Source organism: Portunus trituberculatus, chromosome 44 (genome assembly GCF_017591435.1).
Source record: "Portunus trituberculatus isolate SZX2019 chromosome 44, ASM1759143v1, whole genome shotgun sequence".
Taxonomy (NCBI): domain Eukaryota; kingdom Metazoa; phylum Arthropoda; class Malacostraca; order Decapoda; family Portunidae; genus Portunus; species Portunus trituberculatus.
Window position 1 is genome coordinate 2,744,573 of NC_059298.1, and position 22,481 is coordinate 2,767,053.

At 39.1% G+C, this 22,481-nt stretch overlaps 1 protein-coding gene across 4 annotated transcripts in view; it reads right to left on the minus strand.

Annotated features, from left to right (window-relative positions):
- The window catches only part of LOC123519062 (dynein axonemal heavy chain 3-like), a 386,884-nt gene that overhangs the window by 304,609 nt on the left and 59,794 nt on the right, over positions 1-22,481 (minus strand). The window lies entirely within an intron of this gene.

The following is a 22,481-nucleotide window of genomic DNA, read 5'->3' on the forward strand; positions in this document are numbered from 1 at the left end:
AGACTATAGAATTATGAACTTGTGGTTTTTGATGTCTGAGATACGTAGGAGAGTTGAACCTTGCTTTCATCCCAAAATATTGGTTGTCTAGGGAAGTCACTTCAATTACGTTGTCCCCTAATATGTCGAAGGCAAGGGCTGATACTTTTTTTTCACTTTTTTTTCGTTTTTATCAAAGGAAATGCTGCTCTCGACCAAAGAGAAACGAGGCCAGTTATTGATCTGCAGGGGAGCGTATCCCTCGCCCCTTCAGCTTCTTGGATGGTGTGGGCGCCTGGAGGCCCATAAGCACCCACACATTCCGACCAATAGTGCTGGTTTGGGACGCGACCTTTCCTGGGTCATCTGTGTTTGTGTCTGTCTATGTGTCTGTTTGTCAGTCTGTGTCTGTCCGTCTGTCTAGGTTTATGTTTGCATGCATGTATATTTCTCATGTTGTTTTCATGTTCACGTCATCTTTGTGGATATTCTCTTCTTTCCCCTTCTCTCTCTCTCTCTCTCTCTCTCTCTCTCTCTCTCTCTCTCTCTCTCTCTCTCTCTCTTTCTCTTTCCATTTTTCCCAATCTCTGTATTCTAGTTGACGTGCTGATCCAGCCAAAGTCGCCACACTTATATTTCATCACAGCTTCAGTTTCGTTACGGAGCCTGTTGCTTTTCAAACTGTCTTTACTAATGAAATTGATTAAAAGCTAATTACTGTGGAAGAGTTCCAAATTCCACAATATGTGCTTCTCTGTTAATATAGTTTGTGTGTGTGTGTGTGTGTGTGTGTGTGTGTGTGTGTGTGTGTGTGTGTGTGTGTGTGTGTGTGTGTGTGTGTGTGTGTGTGTGTGTGTGTGTGTGTGTGTGAATGCGTTTGTATGTGTGTGAGAGAGCGAGAGAGCGTGGCTGCTTGTGCATGCATCTTTATCCTTAGGTCGTTTCAGCACTCACCCCAAGTTACTTGGTGTTAGATTACGTGCTGAAAACACCGGGCAGCCGTGAGAACACTGCCAGACGAGTTTCTCACTGTAACAAGTTCGTGAATTAGAAAACGAAGCGAAAAGAGCAAGCAGTAATAAATAAGACTTCCATTTCAGGAACAAAGGAATGACTCGGACAACACCATAAATCGTCTTGCCCCTTAAAAGTTTCTTGGCCTCCAGTACACCAAGCGCTGCCTTCATCCTCCTGGCCACATCCATTTGAGCCACATGAACATACAACATATCATTCCTAACCCTTAGCCTTAGAATATAGACCCACTATTCCTTATCATACACAACCAATATGGCACTTCTTTCTTCACTTCTTCACTGAAGGGAGCAAAAATCATGTTTAGCCACAGAAGAGTATGGACCACTCAGTCACTAATGTCATAAGTAGTGTTTGAAAAATCATAATGAAAATTTTACATTATCATTTCATTATGGTTGAAAATACTATATTCTTAGAAGTCAAAGAATAAACGCCAGCAAATATAACACAATCTCGTCCTCTTTTCAATCTCCCTGCAACCTCGACATTTACCTCTCCCCCTCCATCACATGGAGGAAGCCACGTCTACGTCAAAAAATGTGATAAATAACACAGTACTTCCTGTTATCTCGTGTGACGCACTTGGTCCGCTCCTCACGCGCAATAGCATTCCACATCACGTCAGGCAAAATTAAGACTGAGTGGTCCTGCCGCGCTAGGCGTCATCTTTCATTCGAAGCGTAAACACTTTCCTCCCTACCAAATGACGGTCATAACCGCACCAGCCTCAGCTCCTGGGACCAAGGAAAAGTGAGGCAGCGGGGATGATTCATGAATGGACGAATGCCTCTGGGGCGAATAGTACAAGAATTAGCCATCAACAGGGCACATGAGCGCAAAGAATGAGTGGGCTAAGCGTGTGTGTGACGTACGAGATGCGAGGTAATGGAAAGAAAGGTCTGGAATGGTGGACTCTTAACTTTTAAGAGCGCAATGGTGCCGCGACCCTGAATGGTTAAGTAGGTGAGACGAGCATTAAAGTGGATAAAAGGCAGTGCGTGTAACGGTAAGGAAGGTTTCTCCCGTCCATCCACCCACAACCACCCACCAGCAAACACACACACACACACACACACACACACACACACACACACACACACACACACACACACACACACACACACACACACACACACACACACACACACACACACACACACACATATATATATATATATATATATATATATATATATATATATATATATATATATATATATATATATATATATATATATATATATATATATATATATATATATATATATATATATATATATATATATATATATATATATATATATATATATATATATATATATATATATATATATATATGTGTGTGTGTGTGTGTGTGTGGGCTTCCTCACTGGGGCAACGGTTTCCTAGCGGGTGGGCTTTGAGATAGGAGGTACCCCAAAAAGTATCCCCTTTAGCCCATAAATTCCCGTGAAAAGACCACATGGTATGAATAAAAAAAAAAAATAATGACTCCATGAATGTTTTTATCATAATCATTATCATTATTATTGTTATTATTATTACTATTATTTTTATTATTATTATTATTATTATTATTATTATTATTATTATTATTATTATTATTATTATTATTATTATTATTATTATTATTATTATTATTATTATTATTATTATTATTATTATCATGATCTTTATTATTATTGTTATTGACATTATTATTATTACTGTTATCATTATTATTATTATTATTATTATTGTTATTATTATTATTATTATTATTATTATTATTATTATTATTATTATTATTATTATTATTATTATTATTATTATTATTGTTGTTGTTGTTATTATTTTTTATTATTATTATTATTATTATTATTATTATTATTATTATTATTATTATTATTATTATTATTACTATTTTCATTATTATTATCATAATACTTATTATCATCATCAGTTGTTGTTGCTATTCTTGTTTTTGCTGTTGTTATCATTATTATTAATCTTTTATTCATATATTTATTTTCTATTTTTGTAGTTGAGTTTTGTAGTAGTAGTTGTAGTTTTGTAGTAGTAGTACGCAGTAGTAGTGATAGTAAAGGTAGTAGTAGTAGTAGTAGTAGTAGTAGTAGTAGTAGTAGTAGTAGTAGTAGTAGTAGTAGTAGTAGTAGTAGTAGTAGTAGTAGTAGTAGTAGTAGGTGAGTACAAGAGCTATATCATCTTTACAATACTGCTCATAGCTGAAATCTGTAATTGTCAGACAAATCATCTATGTAAATCCATCAAAAGTATCAAAAGTGGAAAGTCGTCGCAGTGGTCGGAAAGTATGAAATTAAGGAACAGCAAGGAAGATGAAAAGGAACAAGAGGTTGACGACGTGAGGAGCAGGAAATACAATGTGCAGATTAATAACGGCAGGACTTATCGTGTGATGAATAATATGGTGCTTGATAGAAGACAATATCCGCGACGTGACTGAAGGAAAGTGGCAAAAATTATAGACAAAACTGACACTAGTTCTTCTCCCTAAAGTCTTAAAATCTCGAAAATTAGAATGAGAAACATCTTTTTCATAAAAGCAAACATTTATCATAGTATTTTTCCTACTTCCTTTGTCCTTACTAATCTTTTCATCTTATCACGACTCATCTGTTACAGGAAACGAAAGCAATGCAAGGCTTGAATGATGCAGAGGAACATTCAGTACTGGGCAAAAAGAAAAGTAGAATATTTTCAACGAAGCAAAGGAGACCGTAAAAAAGACGGATAAAAGAAAAGCAATGACGCCAATGCTAGACATTCTATTGAAGAGCCCCGCAGCAGACTGGGGTTCCTTCCACTTACTACGAAAACAACACGTAAGATCCTGACAGGTAGCCACATTCCGGACATGCCGCCCCTTCAACAAGACGCCCTGCGGACCACGACATTTCAATTTAGATCGTCCATGAACACTTCATTGAATGTAAATTGGAAACAAGTCTTCACATCAAAGAAGTGGCCAAGTATGTACTCACACGAAATATAACCAAAAATTTTAAAATTTAAACCTTCAGAAATGCAAGAATCTTCCTAAAAAGGAAAAATAGTTTGAAGATATATTTGCTCCTTGATACCTTAACAGCTTCAAGACTTATCCCGTCGAAGAGAAGGCTGGCTATCTTCCAACTGTGACAGGAAGTGCTCAGAGGTATAATATGAAAACCCGTCAAGGAGGTGGTGAGAGAAGAGGCCAGGATGACGGCGGGGAGCCTCCAGATGTTCAAGTCAGCAGGCCGGGCGGGAACGTGCCATCTGCCCCACCAAGAAAATATGTGATGACATGTACAAGACAGCGCTTATTAGTGATATCTTATGTGCCTACACGAACCACCACAGGTCTTCAAATCTTCCTTCATCAACCAGCACAGTTCTTCATCAACACGCTCAGAAAAGAAGAATATGCACTTCTAGTTACTCATATCTACAAAATTCATCCTTCTCTGATAATACATTCATAATCTCTCTCTCTCTCTCTCTCTCTCTCTCTCTCTCTCTCTCTCTCTCTCTCTCTCTCTCTCTCTCTCTCTCTCTCTCTCTGTACTGTTTGGCGCTTATAAAGTTCTTGAACAAGAATTCTGAGTCACAATTATTATGAGCAATAATTCAACTTGACTTCACCGCCTTATGTGTAGATGGTGTGCCATTAGCGCTCTCTTTGTGCAACACACAGGCAGTGATTATGTAGCTGTGATCCTGCCAAACTTGTATACTCTCTTGAATACTTTATACAGCCACATTTAGTCTCAGCATGACATCTAATTATTTTGGACTTACAGTATATTATATTGTGGAGCACCATAATCCTGAAATAATTATATACATCATTGCCATTATCGTTTCCAAATACTACTTCAATCCGGCTGGTTTATTATTTCTTTCACATGTAAGGAACTTCCAGTCTGGCTGATAAAACGCTCCTTTTTTTTTTTTTTATATTCTGCATGTAATTCATCATTTATCACTTCATGCATCTCATTCATCTCATTTACTATGGATCTCCTTCCATTCCCGATACTCAATATTCTCATTTTTCTTCCTCCCTAGTCCTTTTCACATATTCATCCTTCTCCTTCCTATATTTTCTCTTGCAAGTTAATTATTTTCTTCCGCTGCATCTTCTCCTTTTCTTATTCCGTGACATGTACACAATTTCATTCAAATATATATATCTTCAAAGTATTTTTTTTTTTTTTTTTTTTTTGTTACGTTTCATCTCGGCACATTGAGACTCATTTCTTCTCTTCTTGGGTGTGGACTCTTTCAACTCAACTAATTAATTTCATTCCAGTTAACACTATCAAAAGATTTCTTCAAGGCATCCAAATGTGTCCTGCTGTAATTGAATCTACCTTGGTGTGAGGACTGTGCTGGCGGTAATGTTATGGTAGTAATAGCAGTAGTGGTGGTGGTGGTGGTGGTGATGATAGTGGTGGTGGTAGTGGTAATGCTATGGTGGTAATATCAGTAGTGGTGCTGGTGATTGTGGTGGTGGTGATAATGATAGTGATGGCGCAGCAGTGGTGATGGTTCTGCGTGTGTGAGAGAGAGAGAGAGAGAGAGAGAGAGAGAGAGAGAGAGAGAGAGAGAGAGAGAGAGAGAGAGAGAGAGAGAGAGAGAGAGAGAGAGAGAGAGAGAGAGAGAGAGAGAGAGAGAGAGAGAGAGAGAGAGAGAGAATTAACACATTTGTCTATTCCTTCTCGCAGCATTACCAGGTTGGGTCGATGAGGCAGCAACTCCTTCCTCTCTTCACTCCTATCGTCTCCTCTTCTCTCTTTGTTCCATGACTCTACCTTACTGTGTCACTCCTCATCCTTTTTTTCTCTCCTCACGTTCCCTTGTCTCTCCCTTCTCTCACCACTCTCTTTTACCGTCATCCTATCTTGTTCGCTCTTCCTTTTCTATCTCTGTTCATGCGCTTCGCTCTTTAACCTTTATTTCTCACGTTTTTCCTGTTTCTACCTTCCCTGTTACTTTTTTTCTTCTTAACCTGTTTTTTATTCTTTATCCTCTGATCCTCTCCTCCCATGTTCTTTCCACGCTCATCCTTCTTTGTAAAACTTCTTAACTTTTCTTTCTTTTTTTCTTTTATCACTAGTTCTTTCCTCAGGATTTCACTTTCACATGGTTTGATATTGTAGTAAGAAAATAAGAAAACTTTATGACTATTTTATTCACTGCACAAATGGAAGAGAAATGTAATGATGCAAAAGTTTTAAAATTTTAATCTAGGTTAAAAGTTACATTCGTGTGTATCATTTTAAAGGGAAAAAATATATCAAGTTTATGATGTGTAAAGTGACTGACTTATCACACGTTGTAATACTCGGATCTGAAAGTTGGAGAGAAAAAAAGAATGAGATAATGCAAAACTTTCTCTCGTTAAACCTCCATCCGGGTTTATGTCTAATATATCGAAGGAAGATTAGCGTGAGTAAAGTGACGGACTGATCACACTCTCTAACATTCCAAGCTGAACTTTAAAAGGAGGAAGTGACATTTACAAGGATGACCTTCATGAATATCTCCCACGCGACCTCTGCTGGCTTATTTAGTCCACCCTCACTTGAATTAATAGAAAAGAGACCAACAATAGGAAGTGTTTTATTTTTTTTATACATCACTGATACTAACAAGCGTAGACACACACACACACACACACACACACACACACACACACACACACACACACACACACACACATACATACATACGTACACACACACACACACACACACACACACACACACACACACACACACACACACACACACATATTTCATCGACACTCAAATTACAAAAAGTAACATAATAAAACACAAAAACATAAATGAAAAACTGTATATCCTTTACTATTTGTCTAAGGCTTTACTAAACACATCTTGCTAGCACACACACACACACACACACACACAACACACACACACACACACACACACACACACACACACACACACACACACACACACACACACACAAACACACACACACACACACACACGTACAGGCAATTATCTCGTAAACATGAGGGACTAACGCCTCCTGATCCTGAGTTTCACGAGGTGCTCTTGTGTACCACCACAACTCTCGTCCTTGGCTTGCCCTAGCCTCCTTTCCCCCGGTGGCGCAGTGAAGCAGACAACCCATTCATTACGATTTGTTTATTTTCCTGGTTTCTCGTAATTATAAACACAATTCTCTGATCTTACTTCCCCTCAATAATCGAAGCTTAGTCCATTTTTTAAGAGTGAAGAAAGATATTGAACTTTAAAACATACACGCGCATGCCCACACACAAGCAGACACACATATACGCAAAAAAAAAAAACGAAAAATGGCTGTCATTTTGTAGCCACACAGTAAAGTCAACCAAGGAACAGTATAAAATGGTGGCTAACGTATACTTCTAAGGACGTCTCGACACGCCTCGCTTCACACAAACTAATTCTCCACCTGCTCATGTCTACTTGACGCTACGAATACAAACTTCCTTTTCCTGCTTGCTCCTGTTTGCTCACCGCCATAAACATTAATTCTCATCTCCCATTTCACCCATTTTTTCTACCAGTACGAGCTCCGTCCCCGCGCTCTCCACGTCAGCGTTGTCCTTTCATTCCACCTTCGTGAATCCCTTGTTGATGCTTTTATCTCTTCCTAACATCAAAAGAAAGAAACTTAATTACCTTAGGATTGGGGACGCTTCCATTAAGAATCCGAAGACACACGCAGTTATATTAGCTGATTACATAATTAGGTGGATAATTGCGTAATAAGGAGGGATTCTATTCTTTCTAGGGGATGAGTAGCCGACGTGGCCCTGCGGCAAACTCTGGAGACCCCTCGAGTTTTTTTTTTTTTTCTTTAGATTTTTAAGTACAAACAATGGCTTTACTTCCTCCTATGCTGTTCTCTCCGCCATCTCTCTCTCTCTCTCTCTCTCTCTCTCTCTCTCTCTCTCTCTCTCTCTCTCTCTCTCTCTCTCTCTCTCTCTCTCTCTCTCTCTCTCTCTCTCTCTCTCTCTCTCTCTCTCTCTCTCTCTCTCTCTCTCTCTCTCTCTCTCTCTCTCTCTCTCTCTCTCTCTCTCTCTCTCTCTCTCTCTCTCTCTCTCTCTCTCAGCTTACTAGAAATTCTCCCTCTGGAACTCTGAGCATCTGTGTGATGGGAACAGAGAATTAGCTGCGTAAGAGACACAAGGGGAGCATCTCTTTGTAGGTATGTGTTTTCAGTGTAAGCGTGCGAGCGTTGGGTACAGAACGATGAGAGGTTAGGCAGCGTTAGTGAGGAGGAGAGTGAGGAAGCAAAGACCAAGGATGAGTTCACAGGGAGGACTGGTAAAGATGAGAAATGAAGAGCGTAGGAGGAGAGGGTGGAGAAGGCTGCCCACGGTCTAAAGGTAGAACTCCAATATAGAAAGAACATATTTGAAAGGAAGGGTGGCGCACTCTTTGAAGTTCTCTGGTGGGGAATAAATGACGGACCAGGGAAGCCACGCACCGGAGGGCCTTGTTGTTGATTTTTAGTGGCGGTGGTGGTTGTGGTGGTGGTAAGGGTAAGACAGCGGTGGAGGCTCAGGTAAAGAATTATGGTTTTGGTGGTGGTGTTTTCAAAGACCGTGAAAAGAGAGAGTCACTTACAGGGTTAATGGGAGGTGTCTGTCGGCCGCGGAACTATTTTTCACTCACTGTAATATTTATGGCATGCGGCTTGTTATGGCTGGGGTCCCACTCTTACTCGTGTGTGTGTGTGTGTGTGTGTGTGTGTGTGTGTGTGTGTGTGTGTGTGTGTGTGTGTGTGTGTGTGTGGTATGCGTATGTACTGTGAGTGTACCTATGTAAAGACGAGGTGGGATGTGCTCGTATTTGATGGTTCTAACTTAAATCCATATTCAGAAACCTCTCTCACCACGACTATTTTCTAAGGCCACAGAGATGATTAGCAGGATTTTCAAGTGTTTCTCCAGTTGAAAATGCAAATATCTTGTCACTCTACCTCTAGAACCGTAAGAATACCTTAAAAAAATCATGTAATCTTATATAAACTCTCTTGAAATAGTGAAGGTGAAGCACGCAACATCGGCAAAGTCAAACACCACGATAGATATGCTACTTGAAAGAGCTCTGACGCATTACGAGATTAAATACGTCTCTGCAAGGTCGCCGTCTCCTTTGTCTGGCAGGTCGTAAGGCGATAATGAAAGGGTGCCGCCCGTCGGGGAAGGGTAGATCTGCAGCGCCGGAAAGAGGACTGGAGGAAAGGTGTTATGTACTGGTGGCGGAGGACGAAAATAGAAAGTAATCTGGTTCATATGGAAGAGAAATTAGGGATCGAGAGAGAGAGAGAGAGAGAGAGAGAGAGAGAGAGAGAGAGAGAGAGAGAGAGAGAGAGAGAGAGAGAGAGAGAGAGAGAGAGAGAGAGAGAGAGAGAGAGAGAGAGAGAGAGAGAGAGAGAGAGAGACTGACTAGCTTGCAACATACACAAAAAACAAGACAAAGATAGAAAGACAAGCAAGAAAAAGCAGAGTAACAAATTGACGAACAAAATATGCTGTACGTAATTCTACAACGTAAGTTAGGCCACTGGGAGACTTTGGCTTTAACTGAATCTACTCTCTCTCTCTCTCTCTCTCTCTCTCTCTCTCTCTCTCTCTCTCTCTCCCCCACTTAGCCTGACAATTTACTTATTGCTTTCCTGCACCACGTCAATGAGCCGTCACGCCGCACCGCCCAGCATCACAGTCGCCCTGATGAGTATAAGACCAGTATTCAGAAACACTCTGCTCTCTCACCATGACTATTTTTCAAGGCAGGATTATCCAGTTAGTAGTGTAGAAATCTTGTCACTCTGGCTCTAGAATCATAAAAACACCTTAAAAAACTCGTGTATATTTAGATAAAGTCTTTTGAAATCGAGGAGGTAAAGCGCAGATGTGTTTGAGAATAAGAGCCTAACTACTGCAATGGTTTCTCAGTCTCTCAGAAGGTCATGACTACCAATCATTGCGTCTGTATTGGTGTGGGAGACCTTGCTTACTGAAGGTATTTCACTAATTTAATCAATACAATTTTATAACTGCTGAATTCACGCATCATCCTTTTGCTGTGAGTACATGTATGAATAGTAGGATATAAATTTGTACAAAAAGCAATCTATGTATCAAACTAAGAAGCCACAGCAATTCAGTGGTTTATGGGCAATGAAAAGGGTTGATGATCTAACGAAAATACCTTACAATTCCTCATCGTTCACCAGCTAGTTACAAAAAAAAAAAAATATCGAGCGTGTTTGTAGTAAAGAAATATTACCAGGGAAGAGACAGCCAGTTATGGAGGTGGCTTAGCTCTCATCCTTCGTTGCCGTGGCGCACCTACTGGTATATCACCTAAAGATTAGTACCTAGGAGAGGATCACAACTCTAAGGGGGAGCGCATACACATTGATTTACACAGGCATTAAGCAGCAGAGGGGAAAACGTGGCTGTGTTCTCTGCAGTGAGCAACGGAGAAGAATCACATCACAAACAAGGGACATTTGCTTCCCTTCAGACGAGACTCGACATAATACGCAGCGAGACAGGATCGGGAACCTCACGTATGGGAAAGAAAAGAGATGTCAGGGGTTATCAAAGAGAAGTTTAACAATATGAGGACAATAAACCTCAGAAACAGTGCATTTTACAAAGGAAACAAGAGACGCGACCCGATATGATAAAAACGAGGCGGTCTTGTGGACAAAAATCAGACACCCCGCAGCTTCCTCCCTCTGTCTGTGTCCGTCTGTATATGTCAGTCTGTGAATGTTCGTCTGTATATTCCTGAGTGTCTCTTTGTCTGTATATGTGTGTGTTATATTTGTCTGTATGTATGTTTGTTTCATGGTTTTTTTTCTATATGTATATCTATGTGACTAGTCTGTGTGCATCTGTTTACATCCGTCGTCTCTCTCTCTCTCTCTCTCTCTCTCTCTCTCTCTCTCTCTCTCTCTCTCTCATCAAGTTTCCAAATCTTCCTTCACATCAATATGAACAACACCAATAAAAGTGAATGACGGTCGTCCCGCTGCAGGGAATGAATGGACGAATGAACTTGAGAGAGAGAGAGAGAGAGAGAGAGAGAGAGAGAGAGAGAGAGAGAGAGAGAGAGAGAGAGAGAGAGAGAGAGAGAGAGAGAGAGAGAGAGAGAGAGAGAGAGAGAGAGAGAGAGAGAGAGAGAGAGAGAGAGAGAGAGAGAGAGAGAGAGAGAGAGAGAGAGAGAGAGAGAGAGAGAGAGAGAGAGAGAGAGTGTGTGTGTGTGTGTGTGTGTGTTAGGGGGGGCGGGTGAGGCGTGGATCGGTAGCGCAGTAATCACACTTAGTTCGCAAACGAGAGCTCCCGGGTTCAAATCAGCGTCGCGGTGGAGCCAATCAGGTTCTGTCTCCTTTCACGCTGCAGCTTCCGGTAACCTTGTAAACAGAGGGTACAGAGCGCAAGCAGATCCGGCAATCCCACCAGTAAACCCAGAATGGAACTAACCACTGGCTTCCTCACTGAGACACTCGGGGTTAGTGAGGTGAGTGACGTAAGGCTCCTTCTCTTACGTAACTATTCTATCGCGATACAAAGTAATTAACCCCTTTAGTACTGGGACACATTTTTACATTGAGTTTTGGGTGTGATTAGACCATTATATTTACATAAGAACATAAGAACATAAGAAAAGAGGGAAGCTGCAAGAAGCCGCCAGGCCTACACGTGGCAATCCCTGTGTGTTTAAAGCTAACTAATTCCATCTATCATCCTCATCCATGAACTTATTTAATCTTCTTTTAAAGTTCCCTATTAACTCAGCCCTAACTACATGACCACTGAGTCCGTTCCACTCATCAACCACTTTATTTGAATTAGGAAGAGTCTATGGAGGTCAGAAGATTAATGGCAACAGTATTCACTATTTTACTCCCCACATAAGTTTCTAAAGCTGTATAAAGTCACCAAATAATAAACAAAATTAATATGAAAACATTTCATGGTATTCAAGGGGTTAACAGCACCTGAAAGAAGGATGAAATCTTGATAAAAATCCACAGTGAAAGAAAGATATTAGAAAGAACAGTAATTACAATTTCTATCTAACTGAAAGATTGTAGGATCTATAAAACAAGTTAATATGTCTCCGGGTTATTAGTAATTAATGAAATGTGTACCAAATGGCAATCAAAGGGTTAATTACTTAAGAAGTTCTTCACCTGAAAAGGCCGTGGCGTCATACCAGCTTGCTACAACAGAATAGCTCAAAAATCTATTTTCCATGAGTTTGTATACATAGTCTGGTAATTACATGTAAGTCTTTGAGTACTACCTGATGAATATGTATCATGCAGCATTACATGAAGATAAGTCTGCTCACTCACTTTCACTGTGGACCACAAAAATAGACGACGAAAGGGAAAAAACTATACACAAAAGTGGAGAAATAGAAAATAACAGCCACTACAACACATCATCTCTTCTCCATCACTCACCTCAAAACGCAGGAGACAGACAGAAAGTGGTGAAAAATATTAATGAACGTGAACAAAGCTAATAACAACCAGTGCACCATATCACGATTTGCAAAACACACACACTTTGACACGTGCATGAAATGTTATTCCCTCTCTCTCCAGATAAAGAGACCCAACCTGTTTGTCGCTAAGGTAAAAAAAATACCAACCTTGTGCCGTCTGTTTTTCACACATGTCAGGAGAGATGAGTAGAATTCTTGCCGTTTCCAGGAACATTAAATTATTGCCTGTCTGCTGCCACCCATCATCATCATCATCATCATCCTTCTCGCCCCTGTCTCTCTCTCTCTCTCTCTCTCTCTCTCTCTCTCTCTCTCTCTCTCTCTCTCTCTCTCTCTCTCTCTCTCTCTCTCTCTCTCTCTCTCTCTCTCTCTCTCTCTCTCTCTCTCTCTCTCTCTCTCTCTCTCTCTCTCTCTCTCTCTCTCTCTCTCTCTCTCTCTCTCTCTCTCTCTCTCTCTCTCTCTCTCTCTCTCTCTCTCTCTCTCTCTCTCTCTGTTTGTCTGTCCGTCCGTCTGTCTCGGAAGAAAATATCCAGTCGGCTCAGGCAAACACGAGAAAGCCAATCAATCAACGAATTAAGAAAGAAAAAGTGAGATGCGGAAGCGGACGGGGAATAAGAGAGGGAACAGGAAGGAGACCATGGAGAGAGTGAGGGGAAGGTGGCTGGATGAAGAACATAAGGGATCACAAACGAAAAATAACGGCAGCAGACCTGTGGGGCCTTACGAGGCTGCTTGTGTTGACTGCAATAGCCAACATGCAAAAACAGAAAAACAGGATTTCACAGACAAAGGCAGGATCCTCCCCAGCCACCGCTCATGCCAGGAAGAGAAAAGGAACTTAGACAGATTTCGAGAAATTCTATTGGAAAGATGAAAACTCACAATTTCTATTTACTAAACAAGAACTATTAAACTCAGTAAGACTTTACTGATGGATTTGGATTAATCAAATTGCATTTTGCCTTGACAACAGATTGTATCTTAATTGTGTACAGGATTCCAAACACTTGCCCAGTATGTTTTGTAGACTGCAAATATTGTGACATGGATGGCTTTAGAGGGTAAAGCGTTCCATACGTTAACGAGAAAGTGTTTGGATACATTTGTCAAAAAAAGCTTATGAATTGTTCCATTGCAGTTTTATCTTACTGCTATATTTTGTCGATCATCTATGAAGTAATCATTAACATATACGTGATCGAATCCGACAGTCATATTAGATGACAACGCATTTTTCTTCCTTAAAAGATAAATTAGTTTAGTTCAATTCTTTTTTTTTCTTAAGTAAAAAATCCTCATCCGAATATAGATTTTATCATTGTACGTTGTGTTCTTCCAATTTTTTTTTTTCATTATTTTTTCTTAATATTAAAAACCAAAACAGTACGCACTTAATACTTACGATGACATCGAGTCAAACATGGCGCTTTTTAATTGATGTTCAAAGGTATATATATATATATATATATATATATATATATATATATATATATATATATATATATATATATATATATATATATATATATGTATGTATATGTATATACGTATATTTGAATATAAATTAGAAAGCGTCATGTTTGACTGGAGGAGATGATGGTTGATGGTGATAATATCGAAGAAAAGAGAAAGAAGACGAAGTAACAGAACAGAGGAAATTTGAAGACGAAGGGAAAGAAAAAGAGAGCGAACAGACACCGACGAGGAAGCCAGTAATGAATGGACAATAAAGGGGCAAATGTCGAGAAAGGCTCACAGAAATACAGCTTGGAAGCAGTTTTCCGATGACATATGTTTAATATTGCGTTACTGAGGCTATTTGAGAGGGCCGCTATGGCAGGGCACATGTGGAGCAGGGGAGGGAAAGTAGCGTAAAGGGAAGGGAGAGTAGAAGGATGGGAAGGAAAAAAATGGAAGAGAAAAGAAATGGAAGGAAAAGACTCACAGACAGACAGAAAAACAGGGAGAGAAAACAAAGGAAGATGGGAAAGAAGGAAGAAGAAGAAGAAGAAAGTGACAGATAAAAGAAAAAAAGAAGAAAGGATAAGGAAGACGAGAGAAGACGAGGAGGAAGAAACGGAAGACAAACACAATCGAAAGAGAGAGAGAGAGAGAGAGAGAGAGAGAGAGAGAGAGAGAGAGAGAGAGAATGGAGGAACAGGGAGGGATGTGTGGGAAGGAGTAAGAGGAGGCGGAGCACGTGTTGGGACAGGTGGCGTAAGAATCGATGTCATTATTTGTTTCACCTAATTAAGGGAGCAGCAATCAATCTTCAATCTGGTGTGCAGAATATACACCATGACACGATAACCCAACTGTTCTTTACATCTGATTAGAACCTTCATGAGCATACCGTTTTTCATCTATTGCATATTCCTCCTAGTTAAGATGCATTTTTAAAATTCATTTTCAATATGTTTTTTCGTTTTAATCCAATTCATGAACTGACTTTAACAGTCTTCCTGATTTTCCTCTTTTTTTAAAGTTGTTTTCCGTTTTTCTCTCTCCATCCTTTATTGTTTTCGTCTTTCCTTCACTTCCATATTGGGCCTTTCCGTCAGTCAAGCTTTTTCTCTTCCTATTTTCCTCCTAACCTGATCTCCCTCTTTTTTAAATCAGTCTTCATCAACAATTAAATTGAAGAATTGCACTGGCCCTCAGCCAACCCTCAGCTGAGAGACAGAGTGGCGAAAGCCCTAAACCATCAAGGCATTGCTGTTTTCAACTTGATTTTTCAAATTTCGTCGAATCGAAGAAGGAAGAAAGGGAGCAGGGTGAAAGAAAGAAAATATGACGGTAGACAATGGAAAAGGAAGCAAAGACAACAAAAAGGGATTATAACCGATTGGAAAATACCAAACTGAAAAGAGGCAGAGAAAAGGAGAACTACTTATAAAATGGGAAAACAAAGAAAGAACAAAAAGAGAAATAGACATGTGCGAAGTAGAGGAGTTGTGGTTACTAAAAAAATTATGATATAAAAAGAGAACGAAAATGAATATGCATATGGATGGACTCGGAAAAGGCAAAAACATAAAAGGTTAAGAAAAATATGACGGGGGAGGAGAGAAAAAGAAGAAAGCCAGACAAAAGTAAAGCGGAAATGGGAGAACGGAGGAAGTGAGGACCGTGTTGGAAATAAAAGACTACAGAGAAAGAAAGGAAAGAGGAAAAGAAAGTTGTATGAAGGTGAAGGACAAAAGAGGAAGGTAATGCGATGCTGATGCTAAGAAATAAAACAGAGGAAAGTCAGCAAGTGGAATTGTGGTGAGGGAAGAAGAGGAGAAAGAGAAGGAAGAAACGCCAACAGGCACAAAGTTTTCCTCGTGCCTTGGACTCTTACCACTTGAGTTAAAATTTGACGCAAGGAGAAATGCAAAATATTTATCCTAATTAAAAGCAGGCAGGGCAGAAAATTAAAACTATTCATTTCTCTTCCAATATACCGGAGTTTTATTTCTCGTATATGCATCCTGTGGTGTTATTTCACTCTGGTTTACCTCGAGTGCCTTCGTTCAAGTGCTCAGTGTCACGCTTGGCCTTGAGATGTTGCAATATCAGACACGAGATGGCGCGACACACCCTTACTGCAGATAGAAGTCCCGCTAAACACTCCCATTTTTTTTTTTATACCATGTGGGCTTTTCACGGGAATTTATGGGCTAAAGGGGATACTTATTAAGGGTACCTCCTATTTCAAAGCCCATCCGCTAGGAAACCGTTGCCCCGAGTGAGGAAGCCCAACCTACACTCAGACCGTAGACACTTTTCTTCCTTCCACTGTATTTCCTCCTTCCAATTGTATTACTCTTCCTACTTCCTCTTCTTTTTCTAATTTTCTTATTTTTTCTTAGTTTTCTTTTTTTTCTTTACTCTTCTTTTTCCTGTTTCCTTCTTCCAACTTATTGTCATTGTATCTATATTATCATAATGTTATTGTTACTACAGTGTTATTATTATTATTATTATTATTATTATTATTATTATTATTATTATTATTATTATTATTATTATTATTATTATTATTATTATTATTATTATTATTATTATTATCATTACTATCATTATTATTATTACCATCATTATAATTATTATTATTATTATTATTATTATTATTATTATTATTATTATTAGTAGTAGTAGTAGTAGTAGTAGTAGTAGTAGTAGTAGTAGTAGTAGTAGTAGTAGTAGTAGTAGTAGTAGTAGTAGTAGTTGATGTTGTTTTTGCATTAACAGCAGCAGCAGCAGTAACAACAACAACAACAACAACAACAACAACAACAACAACAACAACAACAACAACAACAACAGTAGCACTAGCAGCAGCAGTAGCAAAAGTAATCTTATTTTCTTTCCTTTCCCTCCTCCTCCTCCTTCTCCTACTTTTCCTCATTCTCTTCATCATCACCATCACCATCATCACAATCATAATTATCATCATCATCATCATCATTGTCACCATTATCATTACCGTCACCATCATAATCAAATCACCTGTTTTCCTTGTTTTCTTCCCCTTTATCCTTGACTTTCCTATGACAAAACAAAAAATGGTGACTTTTTAGTGCAGCATAATCTTTCTTACCTTCCTGTCTGTCACAATTAGAGAGAGAGAGAGAGAGAGAGAGAGAGAGAGAGAGAGAGAGGGGGGCAGTGGGGAGAGATGGATGAAGAGCAACGTTCACTACCACAATCCACACATCTCTTGCTTTGTATTAGATATTACAGGTTATTACGAACGACCTTTTAAGATCCATGAGACGACAATTTGTTTTTTCTTTGTGTTTCATTACATATATATATATATTTTCTTTTTTTTTTCAATTTCTTTCCCGTTGTTCTTCCTTCTTTATGTCCATCTCCTTCTTCTTTTCTTTTTGTTCTTCCTCCTGTTCCTCCTGTCCCTAATCCTCTTCCTATTCCTTCTCCTCCTATTCCTCCTCCTCCTTCTGTTTCTTCTGTCCTTATTCTTCCTCCTCCTCCTGTTACTCTTGTTCCTATTCCTCTTACTATTCTTCCTACTCTTCCTGTTCTTTCTGTCCTTATTTCTCCTCCTCCTACTATTGATGTTCTTCCTCCTCCCCCCTCTCCCTCTTCTATTATCTTTACCCCTCCTCCTCCTCCTCTTCTTCCTCCTCCACTTTCATCTTTTCATATATCTTTCTTTCCCATCCTCCTCCTCCTCCCCCATCCCTATCCCTTTTCCTCCTTCTCTCCTTTCCTTTCCTTATCCTTCTTTTCCTTCGCCATCTTTACCTTCTCATCCTCCTCTTTCTCCTCCTCCTCTTATCCTTATGCCTCCTGTTTCTCTCCTCCTCCTCCTCAGCATCCCCCAATTCTCCCTCCTCTGATGATATCCTTTGTATTTTTTCTCCTCCTCCTTCACTTCCTCCTCCTCCTCCTCCTCCTCCTCCTCCTCTTCTTCCTCCTCCTCCTCCTCCTCCTCCTCCTCCTCTTGGGCAGCCAGCAGGGTATATTAAGAAGAGTGGTCATTACGCGAGGCCGTCAGTCATGCTACACTCGAGACTCTCAAGTGTAGCAATGCATTCTAATAATATTTTGTGAAATTTTCGTCTACAATAACAAATTCATGAGAGTGTGTGTGTGTGTGTGTGTGTGTGTGTGTGTGTGTGTGTGTGTGTGTGTGTGTGTGTGTGTGTGTGTGTGTGTGTGTGTGTGTGTGTGTGTGTGTGTGTGTGTGTGTGTGTGTGATGACTTTCGAGAGAATGTAAAAAAAGTCATAAAAATATAGGTGAAAGATAAAAAAAACTTGTTAATTTGCCACACTCTCTCTCTCTCTCTCTCTCTCTCTCTCTCTCTCTCTCTCTCTCTCTCTCTCTCTCTCTCTCTCTCTCTCTCTCTCTCTCTCTCTCTCTCTCTCTCTCTCTCTCTCTCTCTCTCTCTCTCTCTCTCTCTCTCTCTCTCTCTCTCTCCTAAAAAGTTATGTTCGAGTGTGTGTGTGTGTGTGTGTGTGTGTGTGTGTGTGTGTGTGTGTGTGTGTGTGTGTGTGTGTGTGTGTGTGTGTGTAGCAAAATCATTCAGATCGTCACACTCGCTAATCAAATCAAAACTGCAAAAATTTCCCTTAGGCCTCGGTACAAAATGAAGTCAGGACTCTCTCTCTCTCTCTCTCTCTCTCTCTCTCTCTCTCTCTCTCTCTCTCTCTACCAATACACAACATTCCAAAATAAATCAAATACAAAATATGGTCTGACTATTTATGATGTATTCCAGAAAATATGATATACTAGCTATGGTGTTGGTGGTGGGGGTGGTGGTGGTGGTGGTGGTGGTGGTGGTGGTGGTGGTAGTGGTGGTAGTGGTGATGTTGGTGGTGGTGTTCAGTCATGCATTTAGAAGAAAGAAATTTATGTGTGCAGTTTGTATTGGTCAAGTGAATGAGTGGTGACGGCACGGCATCGTCTGACCACTTTACGGCCTATTTTTCAACGCACTTCTTCTGTGGTGGACTTTATTTTCCCTTCTTTCTTCACATATTTGTCTTTGTAACCTCGCTTCTTCCCTTCTCTCTTCTTTTCTTATCTTTCTTACTGCGCGTATTTGTCCTCTTAATCTTGCGCCTTTACTTTCTTTCTTCCGTCTCTTTTTCTCTTCCTTTCACATTTGTTCGTTTGTTCTCCTTTGTTTCCGTGTCTCTTCTTAGTTCCTGTTCTTATTTGTCCATGCAACAACGATACAATTGCGCAGTAAGAAGACTTGTATGGATGCTCTTATCCTCTTCAGTACCATGACATGTTTTCCTATTTATTCAAGTTACTATTAGGCGATTTTATACAGCTTCAGAATCTCATGGGGGGATTAGAGTAGTGAAGATTCAGGACAACTAACCTTCTGACCTCCATAGAAATTTGCTTGTATAAATGAAATCGTCTAATCACACCCAAAACTCATGGTAAAAATGCGTCCCAATATTGAAAGGGTTAAGAATGTATATGAGAGTGTAAAGAATATTTAATGTCTTTCTCAATAAATTACTTCAGTCATAAATATCCAAAACTCATAGTAAAAATGGGTCCTAGTATTGAAGGGGTTAAGAATGTAAAGAATGTTGAATGTCTCTCTTAACAAATGAATGCAGTCATAAATATGAAAGGAACAAGTGACGTCATTATCGCACTGGTAATGCACTGTAAAAGATGAAATAGTTCGATGGTCTTAATAATCTCGCCTGAAAAAATGAAAATGTTGATATGTTGAGTTACCTCTCTGCTTGCTTTATCTCTCCCCGAGGCGTTCATTAATAGTATTTCCGCAGAGTCGCCGCTTCACTCAACACTCATCCCAACAAAGCAATAACAGGATCTTCATAAGTCGACAGATCCCTTGCAAAAACAGAATCACATTGCAATAATTTTACTCCTATTGGAAGGAGATAAAGAAAGATCACAATTAACGAGATAGAAGTTGAAATGAAGTTCTTTTTATCCATTGCTGTTATTGAGGCTTTTAGAATTTATCCATTATCCTCATTAAACTGACTATCTAGCTAAATTTAGCAAAATATTTATGACGTAAGAAACGTCTTTCTAAGTCTTCCATTAGATAGAAAATTCTATGGATGCTGATTTTTCTTCTTTGATCGTGTCCATAATACCAGCAGAGGATTCACAATAGTGCTACACTACACATTCATGAATATATCCTTTCTTTCAAGGTTTTCCTTCAAGTCCATTAATCTTGGTGAAAGCAACATGCTGTCACCATGTCCCGCACATTTTCAGAATTCTTTTCCGTAACCACATGAATTACGTTGAAGTGCATGACGTAGCAATGCATTATTATTATTATTATTATTATTATTATTATTATTATTATTATTATTATTACTATTATTATTATTATTATTATCATCATCATTATTATTATCGTTATTATTACTATCAATATTATCACAAATATTGCAGCAATCAATATCATCGTCGTCACCACTATTTCAGAGATTACTGAAATCGTTTTTCTCTTTCTTATTATTTTTTGCTTAGTTTCCATCGGCATCATCTTTAATTCAAACACAACAGTTAGGACCAGACGAACAAAGACTGCTACACTAGACAACTGAGGTAACCGAACACCACGTGTAGTGTGAAAATAAAGAGACAGAGAAAAAAACGTGATTCACCAGAGACACGAGCTAGAAAACTTTTGAACGAAAAATGCATCGCCTAGAAAAAAAAAAAGGCACATTAAATTAAGACAAAAAAGCAAAACAAAAAGGAAAAAGAAATGAAAACGTGAGAAGGTAGTAAAGTTGCGGCCAAGAGCAAAACACACACAAAAAGTAATGAATTAAACATCAGTGTATATTCATATAATGGTGGCACGTATTGTCACGAGAGCACGGTCGCAAATATGTTCATCTGTCAACGCAGGAATTTTATGAAGGGGCAACTTTCCAGGTAATTAAATTTTTCGCACACCCAAAAAAAAAAAGAATTCGTAAATGAAATATTTAAGAAAAAAAATTACTGTGTTTATCAGAGTCTATTTTTTTTTTTTTTTTCAACGCCATGCTTTTCCAGTTTCTTGACTGAACACATGTACAGCTGTCCAAAGATCACACAATCATGATAATTCACATGAATATTCTAGCCTGTACAGGATGAGACAAAATGTAAGTCATGCGAGTGCTGATAATCTGGAGCAATAGACATGATTTATAGCCTTTGCTCACCCTCTCCGTGATTCAAGTAGCGAGGATGGAGAAGAAAATTGAAACTTATTGGTTTTCTGAAGAGAAGTTGGAAGGCAATACAAATTGGAGCTTGTTCCTCCTCAACTCACGATGAAATTGGGTGGACAGGTGAATGTATCAGAGCCTTTGTGTGTGTTTCACTGTTTGATCTGCTGCAGTCTCTGACGAGACAGCCAGACGTTACCCTACGGAACGAGCTCAGAGCTCATTATTTCCGATCTTCGGATAGGCCTGAGACCAGGCACACACCACACACCGGGACAACAAGGTCACAACTCATCGATTTACATCCCGTACCTACTCACTGCTAGGTGAACATGGGCTACACGTGAAAGAAGACACACCCAAATATCTCCACCGGGCCGGGGAATCGAACCCCGGTCCTCTGTGTGTGTGTGTGTGTGTGTGTGTGTGTGTGTGTGTGTGTGTGTGTGTGTGTGTGTGTGTGTGTGTGTGTGTGTGTGAAGTGGGCAGCAGGTCAGACTGTGAAACCATCTGTCTTGCTCCTAACTTCATTCTAAAGGATATACATATGTATCTGTGAATATGAATATGATAGGCTAAGTCTGGGCAGCAGGTCAGACTCTGAAACCATCTGTCTTGCTCCTAACTTCATTCTAACCACTTGAGATATACATATGATATATCTGTGAATATGAATATGATAGTTCTTCGCTAAGTCTGGAGTGAGACAAATAGACAAATAGACATATAGATATATATATATATATATATATATATATATATATATATATATATATATATATATATATATAATATATATATATATATATATATATATATATATATATATATATATATATAGAGAGAGAGAGAGAGAGAGAGAGAGAGAGAGAGAGAGAGAGAGAGAGAGAGAGAGAGAGAGAGAGAGAGAGAGAGAGAGAGAGAGAGAGAGAGAGAGAGAGAGAGAGAGAGAGAGAGAGAGAGAGAGAGAGAGAGAGAGAGAAAATAGATACATAGATAGATAGATAGACAGATAGATAGATAGACAGATAGGAACAAACAAATATAAATAAAAAGAAACCGCTGTTCAAACACTTAAAAGAGAAAAATACAGCAAGGAAATGCAGGAAGAAAAAAGAAAAACAAGGAAGAGGGAGGAAGGAAAGATTAATAGAACACATTGGAAATTGGTAACATTGTTGTTAATATTCGAAGCTTAATTT